The sequence below is a fragment of the Salmo salar genome, chromosome ssa24 (genome assembly GCF_905237065.1).
Source record: "Salmo salar chromosome ssa24, Ssal_v3.1, whole genome shotgun sequence".
NCBI lineage: Eukaryota > Metazoa > Chordata > Actinopteri > Salmoniformes > Salmonidae > Salmo > Salmo salar.
In genome coordinates, this window is record NC_059465.1 from 30235237 (window position 1) to 30255302 (window position 20066).

General features: G+C 43.2%; 1 protein-coding gene across 2 annotated transcripts in view; it reads right to left on the minus strand.

The window, feature by feature from the left end:
- The window catches only part of LOC106585667 (protein FAM222A), a 62150-nt gene extending 42734 nt beyond the window's left edge, over positions 1 to 19416 (minus strand). For both annotated transcript variants that reach the window (XM_014172121.2, XM_014172117.2), the window contains exon 1: positions 18435 to 19416. The gene's annotated coding sequence lies outside the window, so the exon portion shown is untranslated. The remainder of the gene's footprint in view (positions 1 to 18434) is intronic.
- Between the last annotated feature and the right edge of the window lie 650 nt (positions 19417 to 20066).

The following is a 20066-nucleotide window of genomic DNA, read 5'->3' on the forward strand; positions in this document are numbered from 1 at the left end:
AGACTACCACCAGGAGAGGAGGACCCAACCCAACTGACCTGGAGGGGGAGAGTGGACACAAGTTCCGTCATAGCATACTAGAGCCACCATATCTGATAAAACAGCTGAACTCTTGCTGCTGTATATTTCTATTCTGTATATTTTCACACCATCCATTCTTAAATGAATTGGGGCTTTAGTAGCAGTGCACACAGAGGCTTTTGTGACAAATGAAGGTGTCAAGAAGGCTTTTCCTTGACAAAGGCAGTAATTGGGACTCTGAGAACAGTTTTCCCACTGTTAGGAAAATTATCACCAATTGCATGTAACAATTAAACACAAAAAGCCAACCCTTAGTAACCACCAGCCAGACAGTCTTCTGAGAATAAAAAAACAAGACTGTTGTAGACAACATGGAACCATCTGTGATCTCCACAGAGTTTATTGTAGGTTACAAGAAATTCACTGTTCTACAAGGTCGCTGTTCTGTTATGCACAAAGTGACTTGTTGGCCTGGTTACTGTTGTAGGTCTCATTGAGATGGCTACACGATGACGGCTCAGTGCTCCGTCAAGTCGGAATATTCTGTAGCAACATTGAAACATACTGCTGCTACAGAAAGCAGTTTATTTCCAAAGTTATATTCTCCCATAACAAAACTGATCGACAATTCCATATATGCTTGGAACTAGCTATAAATACAGGGATTTCTTGCAGATCAGAGTACAGACACCTGCTGGAGTCATTTAGGAGAGGAGCGGCTGAGGGAGTCCTAAAATGTTGACCATACTAGGTAGGGCCAGTGTGCTTTTGACTCCGCATGCCCCCACAGCAGCAGACCAAGATTAGACTTAACATTGGAGGCTCTATTTTCCTGCCACAAATGAGACCTAACCCAGCCCTGTTTCTTCTCTTTTATCCTTTTCAGTGTGGTCTCTGAACGAGCTCATCGAAGTTCTCGGCAAACAATACTGCTTCTTTGCTCTTCTTTAAAAGATCAACAGAATGCTGTCATTGTGGTAGAAATGCAATTGGAGGGGTTTCTGTGACAGCAGGAAAAGTGTGGAAACAAGGCAACGAGAGACCATTGTCACGGTTACCAACTGGCTGCCTCCATCGTCACCACACGATTGTTCTTTCAGGTCCAGCTGCCAATCACAGTGGTGGGGCATCAACGGAAGACATTTGAATGCTAAAACCATAGGTCAAGAGCCATATGGCTGTGTAATGCCGGATTCGCCCCTCAATCACGGCACAATGATGCGTTATCACCAAATGTCTTCCTCACAATCCCCTGGTACAATTGGCAGCATGGCCTCGTCACCGTCAATGGAGAACAAAATGAAAAGGAGACTGGAGACGAGCCTTACGTGACACTTAATTGGAGACATCCAGGCATTCTCTCTCTCAGCTCCAGTCAACAGTATCCATCAAACTTTGTTCAAACCTATTGCAGTTTAAGCAGCAGCTGTCAGTCTAAAGGGAGACAACCAGCATTATATGCCTGAAAAGCCTGTTTTTAAAATAGTACATCCACTACTTCTGGCTCCTAACAAAAACAGTCCAAGTCAAGGAAGGTGGATGGCAGTGTCATGACACTCATAGAACTGAGCTCTTCTCAGTCCATAAAGAACTCTGTGCTATTATATGTACAGATGTAGGATCTTCATTTTATCACCCTGTTGGAGGAGAACTTTCATGCAATGCAGGACATTTAAAAGATCGTGTATTTGAGGTTTAAAATGTTTTCTGAAGTTTTTAATTTCCACAGAAATTTCAGACTTGATTTTCCCCTCAATAAAAACACATCAACCCTTACAAAAATAGCTATTAATTATAATCCACATAATAATTCCTGTTGCCACCGGATTATTTTCCTGCTGTACCAAACTGGCTCAAATTAAGATTCTACATCTGTACAAGATTTCTCTTCCATGTACCATTGCACCAACAGCATGAAAGAAGCTAAAGACGGACAGCATGAGAGAGAGGGGGAGAGGATAAAGCAAGCGAGGCGGTGAGAGAAAGAAGAGACAGAAAAAAAAGCTCAGTGAGCATCTGCTTTCCTCCCTTTCTCCCAGGCTCATCCCAGGAGGAAGTCCCATGCACACTCTCCCTCTCAGATCCTGCTTTGTGGCTGACAGACAGGACTGCCACTCGGCTCTCCCCACTCAGACGGCTTTATGGGCCTCCTCGTCCTCACTCTCTCTCCATGCTGCCATGAGGTTGGAAGCGAGGGAGGCGAGAGGGAGAGAATCTCCCAGTGGGTTCTTGTCAGTTCCAGGCCATTACACCTCACTCGCTGGGACTTTGTTTACACACACACGCATGTGCACGCGAACACACAGAGGTTGAGAATTGTTAGGAGGGATGCCGCTTGGAATGTGAACAAAAAGAGCTGCAGACACAGAGGCAACACTTGAGGAATTTGAGGAACAATGTCAAAAACAGGGATCTCACACCCATCAAATAAAGAATGATACGTGTAGTTAGCCCTTCAGAAAGGGTGCATTAAGAGTTTTTGTTGTTGTTGGTTTAAATAAAAATGTTTCATTTGCAATGCATGACAACCAAAATGACAGGTTCACACATCCATTCTATTTTTCATTTTGGTTGTTTGATGCTTAATGGATGTTGCCTAAGTAGGCGTCACCGAACAATCTGCTCTACAAGTCTCATTGGGTGGGCGTATTCCAGCGGCAATGTATAGTGTGACAGACTATATGCGAAAAAAACATGTCAGCCATATTGAGTGTACCAATGAGGGTGCAGTCAAATTGCTGTGGTCTAAGGTGCTTTTCCCCCCTTCTAGTAAATGTATTTATATGGTCAGTAGTTAAGTCTACTGACTCAGTACAGTAGTCAGGTAGGGTGAACATGCTTGACACACTTCCGTGGTCTTCAGGACACTAGAGTAGGGGCACGGTGGTCCTCAGGACACTAGAGTAGGGGCACGGTGGTCTTCAGGACACTAGAGTAGGGGCACGGTGGTCTTCAGGACACTAGAGTAGGGGCACAGTGGTCTTCAGGACACTAGAGTAGGGGCACGGTGGTCTTCAGGACACTAGAGTAGGGGCACGGTGGTCTTCAGGACACTAGAGTAGGGGCACGGTGGTCTTCAGGACACTAGAGTAGGGGCACGGTGGTCTTCAGGACACTAGAGTGCCCCTTTTGTGTTCAGCCTCTACAAATGTTGCCAAGCTCAGAGTGCAGATGACTGGCTGGCTGTGGTGACAGCTGGACAGCTGGTCCTTCTCGGAGACGCAGTCACAGAACCATACCACACTGGGGGCGTAGGATGTTTCATATGTCTGTATGAAGTTCCCCGGATGAGGGAAGCTGTCAAAACAAAGCAACGGACGTAGAAACGATTTCTTGAGTCTCTCTCTACAGTCTCTCTGAAACCAGACTGAGTGAAGCAGCTCACAGCTGAGCGAACACCAGAAAGAAATGGATGAGATGGCCAATGAGCTGCCATCCCCCCCCCACCATTTACATTTTAGTCATTTAGCAGATGCTCTTATCCAGAGCATTCATCTTCAGATAGCTAGGTGGGACAATCACATATCACAGGTATGTGGTCTATGCTCGCTTTGAGGCAAGTAACACTGAAACATGCATGAGAGTAAGACCTTTAAACAGGTCAACATTCACAAGGCCGCAGGGCCAGACGGATTACTAGGACGTGTACTCTGAGCATGCGCTGACCAACTGGCAAGTGTCTTCACTGACATTTTCAACCTCTCCCTTTCTGAGTCCATAATACCAACATGTTTCAAGCAGACCACCATAGTGCCTGTGCCCAGAACACTAAGGTAAACTACCGACCCGTAGCACTCACATCTGTAGCCATGAAGATCTTTGAAAGGCTGGTCATTTCTCACATCAACACCATTATTCCAGAAACCCTATACCCACTCCAATTTGCATACCGCCTCAACAGATCCACAGATGATGCAATCTCTATTGCACTCCACACTGCCCTTTCACACCTGGACAAAAGGAACACATGTGAGAATACTATTCATTGACTACAGCTCAGCGTTCAACACCATAGTGCCCTCAAAGCTCATCACTAAGCTAAGGACCCTGGGATTAAACACCTCCCTCTGCAAATGGATCCTGGACTTCCTGATGGGCCGCCCCCAGGTGGTAAGGGTAGGTAACAACACATCCACTATGCTGATCACCGACAATGATGAGACAGCATATAGGGAGGTGGTCAGAGCCCTGACCGTGTGGTGCAAGGACAACAACCTCTCGTAATCAAGACAAAGTAGATTATTGTGGACTACAGGAAAAGGAGGATTGAGCACACCCCCATTCTCATCAAAGGGGCTGTAGTGGAGCAAGTTGAGAGCTTCAAGATCCATGGCATCCACATCACCAACAAACTAACATGGTCCAAGCACACCAAGACAGTCGTGAAGAGGGCACGACAAAACCCATTTGCCCTCAGGAGACAGAAAAGATTTGGCATGGGTCCTTAGATCCTCAAAATATTTTACAGCTGCACCATCCGAGAGCATCCTGATGGGTTGCATCACTGCCTGGTATGGCAACTGCTCAGCCTCCGACCACAAGGCACTACAGAAGGTAGGTGTACTGGGCCGTACGCAATTCCTGCCATCCAGGACCTCTATACCAGGCGGTGTCAGAGGAAGGCCCTAAAAATTGTCAAAGACTCCAGCCACCCTAGTCATAGACTGTTCTCTCTGCTACCGCACGGCAAGCGGTGCCAGAGTGCCAAGTCAAGGTCTAAGAGGCTTCTTAACAGCTTTTACCCCCAAGCCATAAGACTCCTGAACATCTAATTGCCCCTCCCCCTCTTCTACAATGCTGCTACTCTGTTATTATCTATGTATAGTCACTTTAATAACATGTACATATTACCTCAATTACCTCGACACCGGTGAACCCGCACATTGACTCTGTACCGGTACCCCCTGTATATAGCCCCGCTATTGTTATTTACTGCTGCCCTTTAATTATTTGTTATTCTTAGCTCTTACTTTTTTTTTTGGTATTTTCTTAAAACTGCTTGGGGCTAGGGGGCAGTATTGAGAATTTTGAAAAAAAATATGTGCCCATTTTTAACTGCCTCCTACACCAACTCAGAAGCTAGGATATGCATATTATTACCAGATTTGGATAGAAAACACTGAATTTTCTAAAACTGTTTGAATGGTGTCTGTAAGTATAACAAAACTCATATGGCAGGCAAAAACCTGAGAAAAAAATAATAATTTTGTGGCTGTACTATTTTTTTTTTGTCATTGTTATTAGATACCACAGTGAGAAAGGATTCATTTCGCAACACCTACGGCTTCCACTAGATGTCAACGATCTTTATAAAGTTGTTTGAAGCGTCTATGATAAACAGAGACCGGATGACAAGGAAGAGAAGTTGACCTCCCTGGGATGTCGTCACTTCATTATTTGCTGCACCTGCGCAATCATGTGATGCGATACATTTTTCAAATACGTTTTTCAAGACACAGGAGAGGTCAGGTTGAAACATTACTGATGTTTCACGTTAAAAATGGCTCTAAAGATTGATGCTAAACAACGTTTGACATGTTTGAACGAACGTAAATAGATTTTTTTTTTTTACTTTTCGCCGTGACTTCCCACCCGCGCTACTTTTTAGTAGCCTACCGAAGCGCTAACAACTTGGAGTTATTTGGACATCAATTATGAACTTTGTTGAAAGAAACCACATTTGTTGTGAACATGGGATTCCTGGAAGTGCCAATGGATGAAGATAATCAAAGGTAAGGGAATATTGACAATAGTAATTTTGATATTACATGGTTACAAGATGGTGCTAACCTGTATAGCCTAGCCTGTTGTTCTTAGCACAGCACCCGGTTTATTGCAAATTGTGATTTCCCAGTAAAGTTATTTTGAAATCTGGCATTGCAGTAGCATTTACGAAATGTTAAACTATGAATATTAGAATGACAATATTATAATTTACCAATGTTATCGAATAGTAATTTTGTAATTTGTAACGTTGTTCACCGGAAGCATTTGAGGAAAAAAAATCTGAAGTTCACCGCTACTGTAAAATGCTGTTTTTGGATATAAATATGAACTTGATGGAACAAAAAATGCATGTATTGTATAACATAATGTCTTAGGAGTGTCATCTGAGGAAGATTGTCAAAGGTTAGTGCATAATTCTAGCTGGTTATCCGCTTTTGGTGACGCCTGTCTTTGAATTGACAAAACATTACACACAGCTATTTTCAATGTACTCTCCTAACATAACCTAACTTTATGCTTTCGTCGTAAAGCCTCTTTGAAATCGGACAATGTGGTTGGATTTAGGAGATGTTTATCTTTCAAATTGTGAGAAATAGTTGATTGTTTGAGAAATTGAAATTATTAGATTCTTGCAGTTTTGAATTTCCCGCCATGGTCTCTTGACAATGAATCCCTATACCGGGATAAGATCCCCAACAGGTCTTGTAAGTAAGCATTTTACTATACACCTGTTGTATTCGGCGCATGTGACAAATACACACAAGTAGTTGTGAGAAATTGCAAGTGTTGGTTCAGGAAAGTGGTTCTATTTTTTATTTTCTAAAAAATAAAAGGGGGGGGAAGAGGTGAGGGGATTATTTAAGATACCTCTTTGAAGAGGTAGGGTTTCAGGTGCTTTCGGAAGATGGCCAGGGACTCTGCTGACCTAGCTTCAGGGGGAAGCTGGTTCCACCACTAGGGCACCATGGTCTTGTAGAGGATGCGAACTTCGACTGGAAACCAGTGGAGTGTGCGGAGGAGCGGGGTGAGATTGGAGAACTTGGGAAGGTTGAACACCAGGCGGGCTGCAGCGTTCTGGATAAATTGCATTGGTTTGATGGCACAAGCGGGGAGCCCAGTCAACAGTGAGTTGCAGTAGTCCAGATGGGAGATTAAGTGCCTGGATTAGGACCTGCACCTCATCCTGTGTTGAGGTAGGGTCGTAGTCTACGAATGTTGTAGAGCATGAAACTGCAGGAGTGAGTCACTGCTTTGATGTTTGCAGAGAACGACAGGGTGTTGTCCAGGGTCACGCCAAGGTTCTTTGCACTCTGGGAGGGCAACACTGGAGTTGTCAACCGTGATGGAGAGTTGAAATGAGAAGGACATGTAGCAAAAGAGCGAAACAACTGAAGTTACCTGCTCAAATCGACAAAGCAAAATCTTTGGTTAAAAAAGCTTGAAGCCGTGCCAGTCATTTCTGCCAAGCAGAGCAGGCGATTCATTACGCCACCAAGGGTCAACAATTCCTTCAACTCAATAAAAATGTTAATAAAACTAAGAGCCTACAAACCTGAGCCCTGATCCCATTTGGTCTCTGAAGAGAGAGCAAGAGAGAAGATAGCTGTGCTGGTTATCTCACACGGAGAATGACATTTAGCCAGTGGAATAATCCTGGTCAAACTCTACCAACTGCTGACCACCAAGTAGATAACGCTTCAGCGGATATACGACAGCAGGCAGTTTGAACTTATATATGGGGAAAAGGATCAACACACACCGAACATGGTTACGTCACTCTGTAATCTAGGAAAACCAATAGAGCTCCAACCCCCACCCAAATCTCTAATTCCATATCCACTCACCTAAATAAATGAAAAGACCCATTAGGCAGATTTCCGAGGATGGCGATGGGCTTATAATTATACATGACATCTCTGAGAGATAAAAAGTGATTACTCTGGATGCCAGTCGGGCCGGGTGGGAGGGGGGGGGGGGAATTGCTTAGCAACTAGTCATTATCCTCGGGAGTGGAGCGAGGTGACCGGCCATCCGTCTAACTCTGGTGGCTCGCCTGGCTCCACTGCCCCCCCTCGTTGCAGTCTCTCCGTCAGAATACAAACAGAGATAAAGAACGCGGCAATCGCTCTCGACACACAAATAGGTTAACACAATAAAGCCGGCTTTGCCTGGCTTAGTCAGGGGAGGAAAGCAATTCCAGCAGCAGGCAGGAGGTAATAAAACAGGCGCTAGGAGAGAGAGGGAGAGTGTGTGTGTCCATACGTGTCCTCATGCCAATATTTCTATACGTGAGTAGAAGCAGGCATAGAGAAGCCAGGAGGCCTGAGGGTCTAATATCACAAGGATTTCCAACCCTGTCTTGACACAAGCAATAACACAAGAGAAAATGATGGAAATTCCTGTCTACTCCTCTGCTCAGATCAGGGCAACAGTGAGTTTATGCTAGAAATGTATTGGAAGTTCCACGGTAACAGAGTGATGCATGTCAAACAAAAATCAAGGATTGCAAAGTTAAACAAACCATAAAACTATGCACAAGGACCACTTTTAACAAATTCCACTGAACATTTTACAAAAACACATTTACTTGAACTGTGCAGATGCAAAGTTTGGTAACAGAATGACGGTTTGCTGTTTGTTCCACCATTCGGTTGCATCTGCACAGTTCAAGTAAATGTGTTTTTGTAAAATTTGCAGTGGAAATGGTTCAAAGTCTAATTGCCCATATAACAACTCCCCACCCCTCCCCCCTCGCATGCCCTCTCACAAATTCGTCTCCAGCTTGGTTAAAATTCAACAGGTAAAATTGAATGAATTTTATCTGTGCACACCTCGGCTTTCCATTCTGTGTTGCCACTGCTAGGCCCGGCAATAAAAGATCAAAATCTACAGAGTTTTATTAAATGGTGTTGCGTTCACGCTGAGCTGGGGAAACGAAGAAGGGTGTTTTCTCCAATTACCATGCCGACCAGACGACATTGTTTTCTCCAGTCAGTGGAAATTTCATTACCTTTACAGCAACGCCATCAGAATAGGGTAACAGACTCTTTTTTTTGTCACAACAGCTAACAGTCGCTGTGTCACCCCCGTATAAGTAGTATCCATTGGCAACAATAAAGCAATGTAGCCATTGTCACACACACTCCTGGAGCCAGGCTAGCATGCACAATGCCTATTGTTTTTCAATGACACAGAATTGGATGAGCAAAATTGTAGTCCGCAGCTTATGTCTGAATCGACTGCATTCTACTTAAATTAATCCACGACACATCCATACAGCTGAAGCCCATCTACAGCACAGACCCTAAGGACATAGGATGACCTAGGTCATTCACATAGGGCTTCCATCCCCTGTGTAAAACTGACAATATGTAAAGGGCACTGGGCACCCATACCTAGAGCTACATAATCATTAAGGAAATTCATTTTTTTTTTTAAATGGCTGACAAAAGTTCAACCAATTTAGGTCATATGGCTATTTGCAACTTTGTCAATCATTGACCCTGATAATTCGAGCTGACAGCTCCATCAGCCAGGTAATGAACCAACCAGCAGAACTGTAAAGTGCTGGCTAATGTCAACTGAGAATTAATGACCAAAGCATAAAGAGAAAACATCTTTATCTTGCTGATGTATTTCCTGCTTTTGCAGAAACAGTACAAAGCCCCAAGGGAGGGTAGCCAACCAAAATCCAGCAGAGAAGGAGATTAGGATGATGTGCAGTTCCTTGTTCCACTAAAGCTTGATCTTCCTCAATAGGCGAGGAGAATCCGATAGCGCCCATTCAAGATTAAAGTACAACAGCATTGGGAGAAGAGAGATTAATCAGACGCTCGCACGAGATAAAACCATCCCTAGCTGCTTCTGGCAGGGAAACAAGAGGCAATAGAGTTCTCGAGATAATAAGAAACACGGGAAAACACACAATAGTGAATCAAATGGCACCCAAGCCTCCACTACCAATCAAAACTTTCTTCATGCATAATTGTTGATGAGGCCATGATACACACACAGGCTTAAGGGGGGGGGGGGTATCCAAGGCCTTAATGCACTACTGAGGAGTAGGGGACCCCTTTTGGCACAAGAGCACCCACAAAGGTAAAAGAAAATAAGAAAAAAAAGGCCCCTCCATCCAGTATAGTTACCCTCGCTGCGCAAACCTGAAACCTTATAGGATTCACATAACTATCTTCAATGGGGTCAAGGTCCTCTGAGATTCCATCTTGTATCTCAAATGCATAACTGCATTTGAACCATTCTGCATGATGGGGTTGCATATTAACAACTTTGAAAACTGGTTAGCCCATCACTGAGGAGGAATGGAGTGCTTTAACTTAGGCTGGTCCCATAATGTCGGATGGGCTGTAGGCAACTCTACAAATCGTTGCCATGCCACACAAGGCATTACAACAGAAGAGTTGGCTAACGCACCTATAGTAGTAGCTAGGCTAGGGGACCAGGCTAAGTTATAGTTGCACTCTTGTGGAGCCTGATGAAAAGTCCACTGCCTGCCATCACTACGGGTTACAGTGGATGAACACCTGCTAGCATACAGCACATTACTACTTTGTCCTCACAGCCAAAGGCAAGGAAATCATGTCTGGTGATTACCTCAAGGTACAGATATAGCTTTGAGAACAAAACCAGCACCACACAGGAGCCGCCTAAGTCGGCATACATTTTATTCTCTGTACTGGCCCCCCGTGGGAATCGAACCCACAACCCTGGCGTTGCAAACACCATGCTCTACCAACTGAGCCACACGGGACCACTCCTTTCCTCTGCACTCCTAAATCCCAAAAGATCCAATGTTTCTAAAATAAAATTAATAATAAATGTGGTTGGGATCAGACAGGGTAGTAGGAAGGAGAGGGCTGATATCAGTTACCAAAAAGGAGGCAATATTGAGGGTGATAGACTGCCAGGTGGGTTAAAGAAAAACTAAAAATAATAAAATGTATACCTTTTTTTATATGTAGTCATGTACAAAAATGACCTTATCGTTTACCAACCATTTTTTGCCTCAAATAAGTGGTTCTGAAACCTCTCTCCTCAGGGACCCCCACCCAGTTCACAAATTGTATCTATTCCAGAACTAGCACACCTGATTTAACTTGTCAACTAATAATCAAGCCCTTAATTAGGTGAATCAGTACAGAGATAAAACCAAATTGTGAAATGCCTGGTAGTACCCTGGGGATCCCCAAGGAGAGGTTTGAGAACCACTACATTCAAGACCTAAGGAATGTCAAAGTGTGCATGTCTGAAACAGAAGCTAAGTAAACTGACATATGATTGTTCCTTACCCTTCACAAGAGTGGGTTATACAAACCACGCCTCTTTTTGGTCCTCACATTGTTTGAAAATACAACACATTGATCGAACCAGTTCCTCTTTAAGCTGTGTTTTGCTAAGGCAACAGGATCAGGGAAGTAAGTGTCACTGAAGAAGCTATAGAGCAGGGGTATTCAACTCCTACCCTATGAGGTCAGGAGCCTGCTGGTTTTCTGTTTGACCTATACTTAATTGCACCCACCTGGTGTCCCAGGTCTAAATCAGTCTCTGATTAGAGGGGAACAATAAAAATAAAAAGACAGTTCCACTGCTTCGAGGTCCCGAGGTGAGTTTGAGGGCTATAGAGCCACTTGAGACAGCTTCCATACCGCCTAACTACCACCATACAGGGATATCCATAGTACTCCACTAGTACCTCAGAATGGAAAACAATGCAGGACTGCTCAAAACACAAACAAATGTTCAAGTGAACATCTTTCTTTCATTTGTATTTATTCATATGTAAATTGTTAACACAAAGAATGGTACCCACTGTAGTCAGAGCAAATATACACAGAACAAATAAAACTTTGTCACATGCGCCGAATACAACAAGTGTAGACTTTACTGTGAAATGCTTACTTACAAGCCCTTAACCAAAAGTGCAGTTCAAGAACAAGAAAATATTTACCAAGTAGACTAAAATAAAAAGTAATAACAAAAAGTAACACAATAACAATAACGAGGCTATATACAGGAGGCACCGGTACCGAGTCAGTGTGCAGGGGTACAGGCTAGTTGAGGTAATCTGTACATGTAGGTGGGGGCGAATTGACTATGCATAGATAAACAGCGAGTAGCAGCAGTGTACAAGGGGGGGTGTCAATATAAATTGTCCGGTGGCGATTTTTTTCTGAATTGTTCAGCAGTCTTTATGGCTTGGGAGAAGAAGTTGTTGAGGAGCCTTTTGGTCCTAGACTTGGTGCTCCGGTACCACTTGCCGTGCGGTAGCAAAGAAAACAGTCTATAACTTGGGTGACTGGAGTCTCTGACAATTTTATGGGCTTTCCACTGACACCGACTATTATATAGGTCCTGGATGGCAGGAAGCTTGGCCCCAGTGATGTACTGGGCCGTTCACACTACCCTCTGTAGTGCCTTACGGTCAGATGCCGAGCAGTTGTCATACCAGGCGGTGATGCAACCGGTCAGGATGCTCTCGATATTGCAGCTGTAGAACCTTTTGAGGATCTGGGGACCCATGCCAAATCTTTTCAGTCTCCTGAGGGGGAAAAGATTTTGTCGTGTTCTCTTTGACTGACTTGGCGTGTTTGGACCATGATAGTTTGTTGGTGATTTGGACACCAAAGAACTTGAAACTCTTGACCCACTCCACTACAGCCCCATCGATGTTAATGGTGGCCTGTTCGGCCCGCCTTTTCCTGTAGTCCACGATCAGCTCCTTTGTCTTGCTCACATTGAAGAGAGGTTGTTGTCCTGGCACCACACTGCCAGTTCTCGACCTCCTCCCTATAGGCCATCTCAACGTTGTCGGTGATCACTGTTGTGTAGTCAGCAAACTTGATGGTGTTGGAGTCGTGCCTGGCCACGCAGTCGTGGGTGAACAGGGAATACAGGAGGGGACTAAGTACACACCGGTGAGGGGCTCCAATGTTAAGGATCAGCGTGACAGACGTGTTGTTGCCTACTCTTACCACCTGGGGGCGGCCCGTCAGGAGTCCCGGATCCAGTTGCAGAGGGAGGTGTTTAGTCATTTTACATTTACATTTTAGTCATTTAGCAGACGCTCTTATCCAGAGTGACTTACAGTAGTGAATGCATACATTTCATACATTTTCTTCCGTAGTCCCAGAGTCCTTAGCTTAGTGATGAGCTTCGTGGGCACTATGGTGTTGAATGCTGAGCTGTAGTCAATGAACAGCATTCTCACGTCGGTGTTCCTTTTGTCCAGGTGAGAAAGGGCAGTGTGGAGTGCGATTGAGATTGCGTCATCTGTGGATCTGTTGGGGCGGTATGCAAATTGGAGTGGGTCTAGGGTGTCCGGGAGGATGCTGTTGATGTGAGCCATGACCAGCCTCTCAAAGCACTTCATGGCTACCGACGTGAGTGCCATGGGGCAGTAATCATTTAGGCAGGTTACTTTCACTTCCTTGGGCACAGGGACTATGGTGGTCTGCTTGAAACATGAAGGAATTACAGACTCAATCAGGGAGAGGTTAAAAATGTCAGTGAAGACACTTGACAGTTGGTCCGCACATGCTTTGAGTACACGTCCTGGTAATCCATCTGGCCCAGCGGATTTGTGAATGTTGACCTGTTGAAAGGTTTCGTTCACATCGGCTACCGAGAGCATTATCACACAGTCATCCAGAACAGTTGGTGCTCTTGTGCATGCTTCAGTGTTGCTTGCCTCGAAGAGAGCATAAAAGGCATTTAGCTCGTCTGATAGGCTTGCGTCACTGGGCAGCTCGCGTCTGGGTTTCCCTTTGTAGTCCGTAATAGTTTTCAAGCCCTGCCACAGCCGACGAGCGTCAGAGTCGGTGTAGTAGGATTCAATCTTAATCCTGTATTGACGCTTTGCTTGTTTGATGGTTCGTCTTGAGGGCATTGCGGGATTTCTTATAAGCGTCTGGATTAGTCTCCAGCTCCTTGAAAGCGGCAGCTCTAGCCTTTAGCTCGATGCGGATGTTCCCTGTAATTCATGGCTTCTGGTAGGGATATGTACGTACAGTCACTGTGGGGACGACGTCATTAATGCACTTATTGATGAAACCGATGACTGAGGTGGGGTATTCCTCAATGCCATTGGATGAATCCCGGAACATATTCCAGTCTGTGCTTGCAAAACAATCCTGTAGTGTAGCATCCATGTCATCTGACCACTTGTGTATTGAGTGAGTCACTGGTACTTCCTGCTTTCGTTTTTGCTTGTAAGCAGGAATAAGGTGGATAGAACTGTGGTCAGATTTGCCAAATGGAGTGTGGGGGAGAGCTTTGTATGCATCTCTGTGTGTGGAGTAAAGGTGGTCTAGGATTTTTTTCCCCCTGGTTGCACATGTGACATGCTGGTAAAAATTTGTTAGAACTGATTTAAGTTTGCCTGCATTAAAGTCCCCGGCCACTAGGAGCGACACTTCTGGGTGAGCATTTTCTTTTTCTTATGGCCTTATAGAGTTGGTTGAGAGCAGTCTTAGTGCCAGCTTTATTCTGTGGTGGTAAATAGACGGCTACGAATAATACAGATGAGAACTCTATTGGTAGATAGTGTGGTCGGCAGCTTATCATAAGGTACTCCACCTTAGGCGAGCAATACCTCGAGACTTCTTTAATATTAGACATTGCGCACCAGCTGTTATTGACAAAAAGACACACCCCACCCCTCGTCTTAGCAGAAGTAGCGTCTCTGTTCTGCCGGTGCATGGAAAATCCTGCCAGCTCTATATTGTCTGTTTCTTCGTTCAGCCACATCACGGTGAAACATAAGATTTTACCATTTTTAATGTCCCGTTGGTAGGATAATCTTAATAGTAGGTCATCAATTTTATTTTCTAATGATTGCACATTAGCAAGGAGAATGGAAGGCACTGGGAGTTTACTCACTCACCTCCGGATTCTCAAAAGGATCCCCAATCGGTTACCCCTTTTCCGGCGTCTTTTCATCACGCAAAAGGCCTGGATCTGTTCCAGTGAAAACAGGATATTTTTCTCGTCGGACTCGTTAAAGGAAAAAGTTTCTTCCAGTCCACGGTGAGTAATCGCTTTTCTGATGTCCAGAAGTTATTTTCTGTCATAAGAGACAGTAGCAGCAACATTATGTACACAATAAGTAAAAAAATAAGTTACACAAAGCGCAAAAATAAATAAATAACAGTAACAGGAACTCAGATCAATATCTAAATGAGATTCTATTTGGATGCCTTTGAGAGAAGAGGTTAATGTGTCACTAAATGTTTTGCCTAAATGTGTTTCCTGGAAAGAAAGAAGCAACTTTTATTGTCAGTGGTTGTGGAAGCTGAGCCACAAGATAGGATCACTGCTTTCCATTACCTATAATTTAATGAAAATATATCCTATACAGAATAAACTAAATGCCTCTATATGGAAAACAAATGTGCTATTACATTTCTGTAAATATATATTTTTTCAAATCACAAATAATCACACTGGCACAGTAAGCTTAGAAATTAATATCTATTGAAGATAAACCGTTCAAATGTTTGGGGTCACTTAGAAATGTCCTTGTTTTTTAAAGAAAAGCAAATTTTTTGTTCATTAAAATAACATAAAATTGATCAGAAAAAGTGTAGACAGTCATTTACAACATTAACAATTATAGCTGGAAACGGCAGATTTTTTATGGAATATCTACATAGGTGTACAGAGGCCCTTTATCAGCAACCTATGTTCCTGTGTTCCAATGGCACGTTGTGTTAGCTAATCCAAGTTTATCATTTAAAAGGCTAATTGATCATTAGAAAAACCATTTAACTATGTTAGCACAGCTGAAAACTGTTGTCCTGATTAATGAAGCAATAAAAACTGGCCTTCTTTAGACTAGTTGAGTATCTGAAGCATGTGAATTTGTGGGTTCAATAAATGGTCAGAAACAAAGAACTTTCTTCTGAAACTCGTCAGTCTATTCTTGTTCTGAGAAATGAAGGCTATTCCATGCGAGAAATTGCCAAGAAACTGAAGATCCCGTACAACGCTGTGTACTGTACTACTCCCTTCACAGAACAGTGCAAACTGGCTCTAACCAGAATAGAAAGAGGAGTGGGAGGCCCCGGTGCACAACTGAGCAAGAGGACAAGTACATTAGAGAGTCTAGTTTGAGAAACAGACGCCTCATAAGTCCTCAACTGGCAGCTTCATTAAATAGTACCCGCAAAACACCAGTCTCAACGTCAACAGTGAAGAGGCGACTCCAGGATGCTGGACTTCGAGTTCCTCTGTCCAGTGTGTGTGTTCTTTTGCCCATCTTAATCTTTTCTTTTTATTGCCCAGTCTGAGATATGGCTTTTTCTTTGCAACTCTGCCTAGAAGGCCAGCATCCCAGAATTGCCTCTTTACTGTTGACGTTGAGACTGGTGTTATTCAATAAAAAAAAAAAATAATAATCAGCTGTTTCCGGCTACAATAATCATTTACAACATTAACAATGTCTACACTGTATTTCTGTTCAATTTGATGTTATTTTAATGGACAAAAAAAAGATGCCTTTCAGAAACAAGGACATTTCGAAGTGACCCCAAACTTTTGAACAGTAGTGTATATCATCCAAGGTATGTTTGCAGTGGCATTGCACACACCGTACTTCGGTATTGTTGCCTCTGGGTCTGCATTAAGACAATCAAACCATTTTGGGATTAAAATAATATTAATACATAGAACAGGAAATTGAAGTTAAGCTATTATGAAGATATTCATGAGCAAACCTTACTTATTCACTCAAGACTGCAGTTTTAATAAGCAAAGAGTACAGAGCATTCACCCCAATGCTATCAATCAATCAAATTGAAATAGGATTTCAGGGTTGGAAATTGATATAGTGCCTGGGCTTGCTTAGTATATTACTTCCGCTTTAATATCTTATATTAAAAATTAAATCTGTCCTTCAACGGTATCAAATTTGTTCTGCTTTTTAGATGGTTTTGGGAGGCATTTAACCAAAGATGGAGTATGAAACATAGGCTAGTATTATTGCATTCATCCAACATAAAGTTGAGTTTGGATGGAACCGCTTTTAGTTTTAACAATAAAAACCTTGCTTTAATCATTTCCTGTATGGATTTAGAATCCTGCAAATGAGGCGACCAAAAAAACAAATCAGATTGTATATTTATTTCTGTTTTGAATAAAAACTGTCAGGCTACTTAGGCCTACTTTGCATTAAAATCCCAAATCAAAGTAAAACACATTCAGCCTTCAGAAAGGCATTATGAGTCACGATATTTAGCCCCCAAAAATTAAAACAAAGGTAAGACTAAGTCCAAGAGGTAATTCACTGGTCTACATATTAGGCTGTCCTGCTAGTTCCAGTAGCTAACCCTATCATCCCCAACCCCTGTCCCCAACCATAATGTTGAGATAAGGCGCACATTATACTAGGGAGACTATTTGTTTAGGTGAGGAGCAGTCTCAGAGCTAATATGAGCACAATATGCTCAGCAGGTCATAGGGCCGAGTGTAGGAAGTAAATGAGGCGGCTCTGCCCCCTCGGGTGAAGTCTCACCCAATATTTGACTCAATACTAGCAAGCAGGCGCTGTGCTATGATATGGCAAGTGCTGTACAGGACTGGCGACTCCAGGAGCCTGGCCCTGGATGTAGAGGGGTCCCATGTAAGATTATCAATGAGCAAGTAAGGGACCAGGGTAAAGTCCACTGTACTGTACTATCCAGCCACTGAAACAATGCAGAGATACTTTTAGCAGAGGCCTGGCCTGAAGTGGTCTATGAATACATGGATTATCGAGGCCTGTTAACTAGCCACAGGAAAAAATGAAACCCTTTTGCTTATCAGTGTGTTTGTGTGTGTGTCTTCTGGTCACTGTAGATGAAGAGGTGCATGCGTGCGTGTAGCCTGATGGTCCCCATGTTACATCCTACACAGATAAAAAATATGTACTTTTTACCAGGTCAGCACCTGCTGTTTACAGTAGCCTGATATTGTGTGTGTGTCGCATGTACTTGGGTATAGCCTGTACTTAATGGCTATATAGAACATAGGCTATGACACCGAGCTCCAACTGAAAAGTTCTGAGGAATTACGCACTGGTGATACTCGTTCATTTGAGGAAGATAACATCTAAGCGCGTCCTTAATCAACATCAGTGAACGTCATCAACTATTTAAAGAAACTAAGCCAGTTATACTTGGGGGTGAAAATCATTAACTGCCGCTGAAACCATTTACCCACCGCTCATTAGAAATAATATGAACCATGGGGGCATACAGAAAATCATTCCTTGTGTAGAATACTTCCGACAATATACTCAATTGCTCCCTATCCTTGAAAAGAACAAATACAACACGTCAAAGCAGATCCTAAATCCATTAAGTAACTGACATCGATTTTACAACATGTCCTTTATTGTAGGTTAGCCTAGGCTACGCATGAAACCAGGTTTTAAAGCCTGTCCTACCCCAGTAATTTCAACATCTCTGTACCGTAGACTCAGCATTTTACATCCTCATTCTATTTTCCTACAATACTATCCATCAATTGTTATGCAATGTGCCAGCTTTCTTACACTCCATCTATCAACGATGATATGAAGACATGTCGCCGAATGACCCCGGCTGCCATTAGCAGCAACACAATTCCCAAATTACGCATGCGATAAATGTATGACTATAGTTTGATACCTGAAGATAAAATACGCTATTTACCATAAATTGTTTCGTAGTGCAGATTAGAATTCCATGCAGGTTAGCTGGCGATGAGTAGTCTGCTTCAGAGCGTTGCGGTCCAGAGATAAATCAGATAGGTTTCATTCCGCTCTCCAAAATCCAAAAACCACCCGTTGTTGATCAACAGCAATACAGTTTATTCTCCCCCTTTTAGTGTCATGCACATTTTCAGACAGTGAATCAGATTCCAAACTGGAAAACCCAATGGTTAAATTAATTGCTCTTTCCGTCAATGAACAATATTATTGTAACTGATGCGTTTCGTTTCCTGGGCTGAATGACCGTGAATTCAAACCCTGGGAAATAACAGGTTGACAAATCCAGGAGTGTTGGGTGTCAGTCTCTCCCGTTAAACGGTGCTCTCACCTAACGCATACTATACTCAACCTTTCGCCCTCTGAAACTAGCCTGTAAAATGATCCGCTACCGTATCATTTCTTCTCCTCGTTTCCCCGATAATATTTCCAAAAAGATTTGTCACAAAACGAAATTCTCGATCCAAAAGATTTGATGGATGCGAATGATTCCCCAAAGCAATTATGCATATAGGTCAAAGTGGTTCACCTATTTAGTCTAATCAATCTGAATTTGTCCACTAAACAAAATGTTTCAACGTTGTCTGTAGCAGAGAGTAACCGTGCAGATTCCAATACTTTGAAACAAATGCAGTTGTGAGAAATAAGCGGTGCTATTAAATCCTTAGCCCGATTGGCATACACTTTCTCCGGCGATGTCTGTCTACAGCCTCTCGCAAACGTCTGTCCTCCCGATTATAGACTCTGATTTCCAATTGAGGTGACAAAACCAGTTCCAAACATTCCTTTGCGTTGACCCTCTCTTTGATCTAAATACCAAGCAATATTGATAATGTCCGAATAAATATTTGTGTGTTTAAGGCAGCTCACTGCTATTCAGGACACGGTCCTCTCCCTGTGCAAAACTGCCGAAACTGACAATAACCCGGAACGATGCAGACTCTAACCGCTCCTTAAACCGCCCACCAACCAATCATTGTACTGAGGGAATTGAAACGTTCCCGCGGGTTAGCCAATCATTGATAATTGAGGATTGTTACCACGGTGACGTTGTCAGCGTCCAGGCGTCATGTTTGAAACCACATTGTTTAATCGCGGAAAGGTTTATCCTAGTCGGTGAAATAAGTAGTTCCCTAGAAAGCAGAGAGATTAAGTCTAGCTGACTCAACTGAACATTGTACTATAAGTAAGACATGTCAATCCGTTTATTATAGGCCCTATAATAAACGGAATACATTGATATACGTTTCTTTAAATGTCAATGTTTTAAATCAAATCAAATGTATTTATATAGCCCTTCTTACATCAGCTGATATCTCAAAGTGCTGTACAGAAACCCAGCCTAAAACCCCAAACAGCAAGCAATGCAGGTGTAGAAGCACCTGCATTGCTTTGAAAATGTAACCTTTATTTAATTAAGCAAGCCAGTTATGAACAAATTCTTATTTACAATGACTGCCTACCCCGGACGACGCTGGGCCAATTGTGTGCCGCCCTATAGGACTCCCAATCCAGCCTTGAATCAAACCAGGGACTGTAGTAACGCCTCTTGCACTGAGATGCAGTGCGTTAGACC